This window comes from Piliocolobus tephrosceles, chromosome 13 (genome assembly GCF_002776525.5).
Source record: "Piliocolobus tephrosceles isolate RC106 chromosome 13, ASM277652v3, whole genome shotgun sequence".
Classification (NCBI taxonomy): Eukaryota; Metazoa; Chordata; class Mammalia; order Primates; family Cercopithecidae; genus Piliocolobus; species Piliocolobus tephrosceles.
Genome location: NC_045446.1, coordinates 47,045,145 through 47,054,625, shown reverse-complemented (window position 1 = coordinate 47,054,625; position 9,481 = coordinate 47,045,145). Strand labels below are relative to the sequence as shown.

At 39.1% G+C, this 9,481-nt stretch overlaps 1 long non-coding RNA gene across 1 annotated transcript; it reads left to right on the top strand.

The window, feature by feature from the left end:
• The first annotated feature begins 611 nt into the window (after positions 1-611).
• Positions 612-9,381, top strand: LOC111555027. Its single transcript, XR_002735391.2, has 3 exons — positions 612-686; positions 2,508-2,665; positions 9,226-9,381. It is a non-coding gene; the product is annotated as an uncharacterized LOC111555027 (long non-coding RNA).
• Positions 9,382-9,481: the final 100 nt, after the last annotated feature.

The following is a 9,481-nucleotide window of genomic DNA, read 5'->3' as shown; positions in this document are numbered from 1 at the left end:
GAAGCTGTTAGTGTGCTCCAGCCAGCTGTTGCCAGGTAGGAATGCAGACCAAAGGTTGTCAGAACTCTAACATTTTTAAAAAGAAACCAGAAATCCTGATTTTTATTATAGAAATTCCAAATTTGACAACTAACTGGGGAAGAAACACACAAAATCGTGTGTGCAGGCCAACAAAACATGTCTATGGGCCAGATCCCACCCCTGGGCAGCAGTCTGTAATCTTTGTCCTAAAACTTTCAAACTTTTCTATGTGTTCATGCTCAAAGGAATGAATGACTGCTCCATTTCCTTATGACATCGCTGATCACTGACTTCCCAAATATGGGCCCAACCCTTTTCCTGTTGTGCACCTCCCACTGGTGATTTCAGAGTCTGACCATCCCTTTAAGATGTCAAGTTTTTGTAATGTCCCGAGCCCTGTCTTTGTGATGTCATGAACTATATGAACAGTCTTCCCCTCCACTCTTGAGGGTTGCTTGGCTACACCCTCTGTGACATCATGAATTGCGCTAACACCTTGGAATAACAACTCATTCCTCCATACCATTGCAAGCCTTTGCACATCTCTTTGTATCGTCCCCCTATGACATCATGTGTTAATTTCATCTCAGGACTGCAACCCAGGATTGCATTGAGTGGGAAGATACAATTTTTACAGCATCACCAAAAAGCATAAGATTATTTGGGTAAGTTCGTGATGTCATAAGAGAATGTCTGCATCAGTAGAGCTTTCAAAAAGAATCACAGCTGGGCATGCTAGTGTGTGCCCTTAGTCCCAGCTACTTGGAAGGTTGAGGCAGGAGGATCCTTTCCTTGATCCTAGAAGTTTGAGGCTATAGTGCACAATAATCACATCTGTGAATCGCCATTGTATTCCAACCTTGGCAATATAGTGAGGCGCTCTGTCTCTCAAAAAAAAAAAGTCATAAAAGTTGAATTTTTTTTTTTTTTTTTTTGAGACAGGGTCTCCCTCTGTTGCTCAGGCTGGAGTGCAATGGCTCGATCTTGGCTCACTGCAACCTCCACCTCCCGGGTTCCAGCAATTCTTCTGCCTCAGGCTCCCAAGCAGCTGGGACTACAGGTGTGTACCACCACACCTGGCTAATTTTTGTATTATTAGTAGAGACAGGGTTTCGCCATGTTGGCCAGACTGGTCTCGAACTCCTGAGGTTGTGATTCGCCCACCTCAGCCTCTCAAAGTGCTGGGATTACAGGCGTGAGCCACTGCGCCCAGCCAAAAGTTGATGTTTATATGTGGGTTAGATTGTTTTAGAGTGAATAAAAAATGTAAACTCAGTTTGCCAAGTATTTCAGGGCTTTTTTTTTTTTTTTTTTTTTTTTTGACAGAGTCTCCCTCTCTTTCCCCCGGGCGGGGGTGCAATGGCACAATCACAGTTCACTGCAGGCTAAACGTGGGCTCAAGTGATCTTCCTACTTCAGCCTCTTGGGTAGCTGGGACTATAGGCATACACCACCACGTCCAGCTAATTTTTTAATTAGCTGAGGCCTCACTTTGTTGTCCAGGCTGGTCTCAAACTCCTGGGCTCAAGCAATCCTCCTGCCTTGGCCCCCCAAAGTGTTAGAATTACAGGCCTGAGCAACTGCACCCTGTTGGGGTCCGCGTGTTTCCTAAACAAAGGAATGAACACACAAGACAACACAGGACAAGACATACATGGCGGCTGCGCCGAACGGCACACTCTGCTTTATTTTATACAGCCGTTTGTGGAATGTTACCAAGTCATGAGGCATGTGTTGCTTCTCTGACCTTTCCTTGACTCCCAAGATCAGTAAACATTGACCAGTTCCCAGAGCCCACTGTTTACAGCTGGCTCCTTTGTCCTTTCTGTTTGCAGAGAAGGACCATCCTGCTTTGTCTGCAAGAGCAGGGCTTATCGGGAACGTCTCGTTTGCGAGCACGCAGTCCTCTACATCTCCCCCTTCTTTATTTACAGGTTTGAATTTCTTTCAAAACCATCATCACATGTTGGGCTCACTGGGATTCGGTGTTTGCCCTTTGGCACCGTTTCCAGTAGACTGTGAAAATGACAAAGGCAAAAACAACAATCAATACATTGCTAGAAACAGAAGTCAGTACAGTTTTTATAGGACTCATAGGGTTTAAAGATTTCAAGCTTTGTGCAATACCAGTCATTAAATCTGCGCCAGTCAGCAATGGTAACTGATTACAAAACGTTTTAGAAATATTGTGTATTAGTTTTTGTATTTTTAGGGAAAGATTATTATGGCCAATTAAAAGCCTTTTTATCTTTGTCTAATTATGTACAGTGTTGTTAAAAGGAACAGGGGTAATACAAAATTGAGTAGTATTTCAGTCACATTTTAACAGGACTCGAGTATTTAACACTGTTAGCTGATCCCCTATCCAAGAAACCACTTGTTTTAAGTTATCTACTCATTTAGTCAAATGAGCATTGATGTCTCATTGTTGTTGTCACAACAAGTGAGATTGTTTATGCCATTGTTGCACGAACTTTGCATTTTAGATCCTCTGATGTAACGCCAGTCCAGCAACAGCAGCGGTGGAAGCAATGGCCACAAGTCCCACTACTGCTGTTACGACGATCCCAACCGCTCTTTGGCTGCGGTGGACAAGATCTGCATTACTTTGTAAATTTGAGTAACCCCAGTAGATTTACTCCAGGTGCGTGTCAAGTTCACAGGTAACCAGGTTTTTTTTCTAGCTCTTAAAAAATATATATATTGGAGTAAGTCTCATTCCAATTATTATGCCACCAAGTAGTATTTATACAGCTTAAAAATGTACAATTGCCCATACAGTTAACTACTCCTGTATTATCCCATTTAAAGATTCTCGCTAACAACAAGTATGGTTTTTTAACACAAGCAATGACATATATAGATCTGTTTCGATGTAAAGATACATGGAAAGGATTAGAAAGATTAGTGGTATTTAAAGACATGTTTCCCGTAAAAGTAGACATTGGTTTGCCAGTAGCTAGTACCTTTCATATATGACTTTGTATTTGTGAGGTGTTGGCCAAATGTGGCATAGGGGGCGACAAGCCACCATCATGTCAAATAATAGTTTTGTTACCATTAGCATAAATGCTGGGATTATTTCTATGTCATCGTAGGCTAATGTGGCTAAACTTAGTCTGAAAATCTCCATGCACACTTCAGTCAGTGACAAGGTATCTGTAATTCCTACCTTTTACCTCTAAGAATAATCGTGGTCTACTTCTTTTACATCTAGTCCACTCAGGACATAAGGATAATATAGTAGGCAAGGTTTTGTTAAGCAGAGCAGTATGATTATATTTAAAACTCTGAGTAACAACAATCATAGTAAAGGCAGCAATGTGACTATGATTATAGCATACAGCCCAAGCCTCATGAGAAGTATATAAACAATGTGGACTCTTCCCAAGACATATAGGTAACCCTTTTACCCCAAATTGATATGAACTGTTTATTATACCCGTGTCTAACTCAGGATCCTGATTTTAAAAAGGTGATGGCATCCAAGCAGTATCATTAGTAAATACTAAAACTTATTTGTCTCCCCAGGCCACACCTTGATAGAAGGGTGGAAGGGGAATATAAGCCCAATATGTGAATTCTCCAGCTGGCAATTTACTACAGCTAGCATAGCCAGAAATAAGGTCAGTGAGGTTTTGGGCTGTCTAGCTTGTTGAACAACCCCTTCAGCTTCTTGAGTAAGCTTTTTTAGCTGACCCCATGTTGGGGGTTCCGCTCGTTGAGTTTCGAAGGTGAAGGTTTTCTGAGTACTCAGATTTAATTTTTGAAATGCCGCCAGGAAGTCCTCCGGCTGGCTCCTCTTCGCCATGGCACTGCTTCAACTGTCGGGATGGGAACCAATCGTCTCTGGCACCTGTACGAACAAGAGCATAACCTCGACCCCATTGTAAAACTTTTCTTTTTAAATATTGGCCTTGTAATGAAGGATAGTACACCCACAAATTGTTAGCTTGTGGCTTTTTTAATGGTTGTTGAAAATGTTTTACTGCTGCAGATTGCTGTAATTGGCGCCAATAGTTAAGAAAATTTAAAGTAAAAAGAGCTTTCAGAATTTGATGTTTTGGGGAATCTCATCCATTTCCCCCTGTTTGTTTTAAAAGTTGTAATTTTAAGGTAGTATTAGTTTTTTAAATAATTGACCTTGACTGTTAAATGGAATATCAGTGGAATGACGAATGTGGTATGAAGAGACAAAGGCAGCCAATTTGTGAGAGTAATAAGTAGGAGTATTGTCAGTTTTTAATTTAGTAGGAACTTCTATAACTGTAAAGTAAGTAAGTAAATGAGTAATAACAGAATTAGTTTTTTTAGAGGGTAATGGTGTAGCCCATTGGAAGTGTGACCAAGTATTAATTATATGATGAACATATTTTAAACAACCAAAAGAAGAAATATAAGTTATATTTATTTGTCAAATATGATTTTGTTGAGTGTCTCGGGGATTTATACCTGGACTTAAGAAGGGTGTAATAATAGGAGCACAAGATGGACAGGCTCTGACAATAGTTTGGGCTTGACGGCATGTTACAGAAAATCGCCGTTGTAATCCTAAACTGTTAGTATGATGTAATTGATGTTTATCTTGAGCCTGTTGGACATTGCCAACAAGTAAAGAATCAATTTGGCTATTACCAAAAGTTAAAGGTCCCGGTAAAGCTGAATGTGAACGAATATGAGTGATAAAAAGGGGGGTTGTATGGGAAGTAAGAGTCAAAAACAATAAGGAAAATAGTTTTTGTAAAGGGGTTTTTGGGAGTAATGGTAAAGAAGTTTGAGAAATATACTTAGTCACATATACAGTATGTTGGGAATCACTAACTATATTACAAGGAGTTTGAGGCCAATTTTGTAGTACCATAATGGAATGGTAAAAAGTTTTTTTTGTTGTACAGATTTAAATGGATAGTGAGAAATTTTTGAATTATTTGATGTCCAGTATTTAGCTTTTTTATTGTTAGAAGTATTACTAAAAATGTGGGACCTTTAACCGGAGTATAAGAAATAGGAGTATAGGGCAGGAAAGAATATTGTTGTAGAAAAGTAAATAATCTATGACTGGGATAGTGTTGAGAAAAGGAACCAGTATACTTAGCTCAAGTCACTTGTTATTTTTTATGAGTTTTTAGTAGAGATTTAATGTATTGATTAGATAATCGGGTAATAATTTTTATAGGGTTAATTTTAAGCAATTGATGAGTTTTATGTTGCCCTTTAATAATTAATTTAGCCAATTTATTAATATAAGGGTAAATTTTTTTAATGACTTTATTAGCCAAAAATAGTCATTTTAGAATGTTGTTATTTTGATGTAAGATGGCTGTTGGTGAATGAGGAGTATGAAAAAGACATAAAGAGAGTGGAAGATCGGGTATAATATAATCAAGGTGAGCTTTACTAATTTTATTTTTTACAAAAGATAATTTCTCTTTTGTAGTAGGAGATAATTGTTGAGAACTGTTTAAATCCGAATCCCCTTTCAAAGTAGTAAACAAAGGTTGTAATTTATAAATAGGAATACCTAAGATGGGACGAAGCCAATTAATATCCCCCAACAATTTTTGAAAGTCATTAAGGGTCATAAGTTGATCTCTCCTAATTTGAACCTTTTGTGGGTGGATTTGTTTTTTAGCCAATAGATACCCCAAATATTGAATGGGGAACTGAGTTTGTATTTGTTTTAGGAGATATTTGTAAATTATAATGAATTAACTGTTGTTGTAAAACCTTAAAAACTTGATTTTGGAGGGTTACATTAGGGGTAGCCAATAAAATATCATTTATATAATGATAAATTAACACAGTTGGAAACTGATTTTTTACAGGATTTAAAGTCCTATGTATGAATTTTTGACATAAAGTAGGGCTATTAAGCACACCCTGGGGAAGAACCTTCCACTGATATTTTTGAGTGGGCTGCCCATTATTATATTTAGGAATAATAAAGGCAAACATCTTATAATTTTGAGGTTGTAATGGAATAGAGAAAAAACAATCTTTGAGATCTATGACCATTAATTTTTAACTTTGTGGGATAAGGGTGGCATTAGGAAGACCAGGCTGTAAACTCCTCATAGGTTGAATGTAAACATTTATAGTTTTAAGGTCAGTTAATAAACGCCATTTTTTACTTTTTTTTTTTTTTATACATGACAAAGACAGGGGAGTTTCGTGCAGAAATACTTGGCTCTATATGCCCCTCGGCCAATTGTTTTTTTTTGACTAACTCTTTTAAAGCCCCAAGTTTTTCTTTAGATAATGGCCACTGTTCCACCCAAACAGGAGTGGTAGTTTTTCACTTTAATTGTAAAGGTTGAGGCTGGTGAACAGTGGCTATGAATTTAAAGGATTGTAGCCCATTTTGAACATCATATTTTTGGCAGCTGAAGAAATATGAGGAATGTTTAAAAAAGCACCAAATTGTTGTAAAAGATTTTGTTCCCAAAGATTAATATTGATAGGAGCAATATAAAAAAAATTTGACCTTGTTGACCTTTAGGACCGATACAGGTTAAAGGTCTTATGCTTTGAGAAACCATAGAAGCACACCCAAGTCAGTGAGTGTAACTGAAACTTGTTTTTTTTTTTTTTTAATTGCATAGGCCACTGATTTAAACAAATGATAGACACATCTGTCCCCATGTCAATTAACCCTTCAAAAACTATTTCATTAATGTGCAATGAACATAAGGGCTTTTGATTAGAAACTAAAGTTTCCTAAAAAACAGTTTTTCCTGTGCTACCGAACCCTCCCTGTCGAGATACCTGTCTAGATAGGAACGGAAAAAAAGGCAATAAAAGTAATTGCGCGATACGTTCCCCTGCCTCTAGGCGCATAAATTGTGAGACTTGTACCATAATAAGAATTTTATTAGTAAAATCAGGATCAATAATTTTTGGAATTACCATTAACCCCTGTATAGTACTGCTGTTTTGACCTAACAAAAGTCCTACATGTCCTTTTGGCAAAGGGCCACACACTCCAGTAGTTAATTTATATACTCCTCCATTAGGAGACAAGGTGTAAGGCTGAGTAATAGCTAAGTCAGTAGTGGCACTCTGTTTAGTTGCTGCATAAAGCTGGGAAACTGGGGTAAGGGGTGATATCCTTAAGGAGGACTTGAATTTATTACTTGATGTTGTAGGCCATTGCTCACTGGGTATTGTGGTAGGCTTGTATTATAATTGTTGGGGCCCCAAGTCTGTGGGCCCCGGCTCCTATTTTCTGGGAGAGGAGACAGTAAATTTTCACTTTTATCAGTTTTGGAACGACATTTATTTGTCCAATGTTGACCTTTGTCACAACGTTTGTACACCTCTGAAGGCAGCTTTCTGCCTTGAGGTTTGATAAAAGTGCTCAATTTTTTATGACATTTTTTCTTGAAATGTCCAGCTTTACCACATTGAAAGCAAATACCTTGTTTGTTATTTTCTTTTAAGGCTTTAGATAGGGCTCCAGCAAATAACTGAGCATTATGAATAGCCCCTCTAACACCAGCACAAGCTCTAATATATTTATCTAAATTGGCCCCACTGGCCTTTAATAGTCTTAACAATTTTTGACAGTCAGCATTAGCATTTTCAAAAGACAATGTTTGTAACAAAATTTTTGAAGTAGGGCCAACACCCACAGTTTTTAAGACAGCATCTTGAAGATGGGCTACAAAATTTGGATATGGTTCATTTGCGTCCTGTAAAATCTTTACAAAGGAGAGGGAAGATTTTCCTGCTATTTCTACCTTATTTCAGGCCCTTAAAAACAAAGTCTTGATTTGAGTAAGGGCGACATCATTTTAGGCCAGCCCGAGCATTAAGAGTAGCATATTGGCCCGTGCCTGTGAGTTGTTCCTCAGTGGGTTCTGGGGAATCACACGTAGTATTTTTTCTAGCCTGCACATGCGCCTTGTCCATCCACCAGCTGTGCAATTGTAACCACTGAGAACGATCAAGAACAGCCTTCCCCAAAGTCTCCCAGTCTATAGGAATCATCAAATTTTCTGATGAAAAAGCATCAAGAAGACCAAGGACAAAAGGAGATTGAGGTCCATAGTTAGAAATGGCAGTTTTCATTTCTTTCAAAAATTTAAATTGTAAGGCAGTAAATTGGACATCATTGCCACCATTTGGAAACCGAGCATTAGGAGCAAAAGGAGCACGAATAATTGGAAACAAATCTAGCTCCTCAAATTTTCTTATCTTTTCCTTTTCTCCCTCCTCCAATGGCAGGAAAGGCACTGAGAAAACTTTGCCAGACAAAGGTAAGGAAGCTGGGGGGTTGGAGGCACTGAAAAATCCCCTTCTAACGGGGCAGAAGGAAAAGAAACAGGGAAAGCTTGCAAAGGTGAATTAGAAGAATGTATCTGTAATATCTGTTGAAGCATTCCTATAATATGCTGCATGTCAGAATTCCCCTTAGAAGAAGGAAGAGTTGGCTCTTCCTCTTCTCCCCCTTTTGCTACCCCCCCATCCTCTGTTATCCTGGCATAAATGGGCTCTATTTCAGATTTATTTTTTTTCCAAATCCTTAGATACCTTTCCTCCTGTGGCTGCATCACCACACTCTGAATCAGTCTCAAGTAACTCTAATGCCTGAGTGATAGAGTTACACAAGGTCCACAAATTTAGAGGCATAGTATCCCCTAACTGGTGAGCTCTACGCAGAGCTTTTACTACCTGTAACCATTCTCTCCGATTCAGCTGCACTTTAGTCTGATACTGAAACCAGTAACAATGTTGTTCAACATGGGCAAACAATCACTTCAAAGTCTTTTCTTTCACTTCTACTCCTATAGACAGCAACAGTCCTTGAAACAGCCGTAAATATTCTGAGGCCAGAGAGGTGGAATTCCCCAAAATTATCCCGTGGGTCCCCCTTCTGTACTTACACACCCGGGGTGCTCCCCCTCCGGTTCCTTGCTTTCTTGGAGCCACGGACCCTGCTCGCTGCACCAGTTGTTGGGGTCCACGTGTTTCCTAAACAAAGGAATGAACGAACACATAAGACAACACAGGACAAGACATACATGGCGGCTGCGCCGAACGGCACACTCTGCTTTATTTTATACAGCCGTTTGTGGAATGTTACCAAGTCATGGGGCATGTGTTGCTTCTCTGACCTTTCCTTGACTCCCAAGATCAGTAAACATTGACCAGTTCCCAGAGCCCACTGTTTACAGCTGGCTCCTTTGTCCTTTCTGTTTGCAGAGAAGGACCGTCCTGCTTTGTCTGCAAGAGCAGGGCTTATCGGGAACGTCTCGTTTGCGAGCACGCAGTCCTCTACAGCACCCGGCCCAACTTTTATCATAGTGAAGAATTATAGGAATTACCTGAAAAGACTGCTCACTGTATATACTGCCTAGTCCTTGGGGGTGGTAAGAGTTTGTTTGTTTGTTTGTTTGTTTGTTTGTTTAAGTTTATAGAATGAAAATCCAGAGGTTAGGAAACAAGATTTATGTAATTG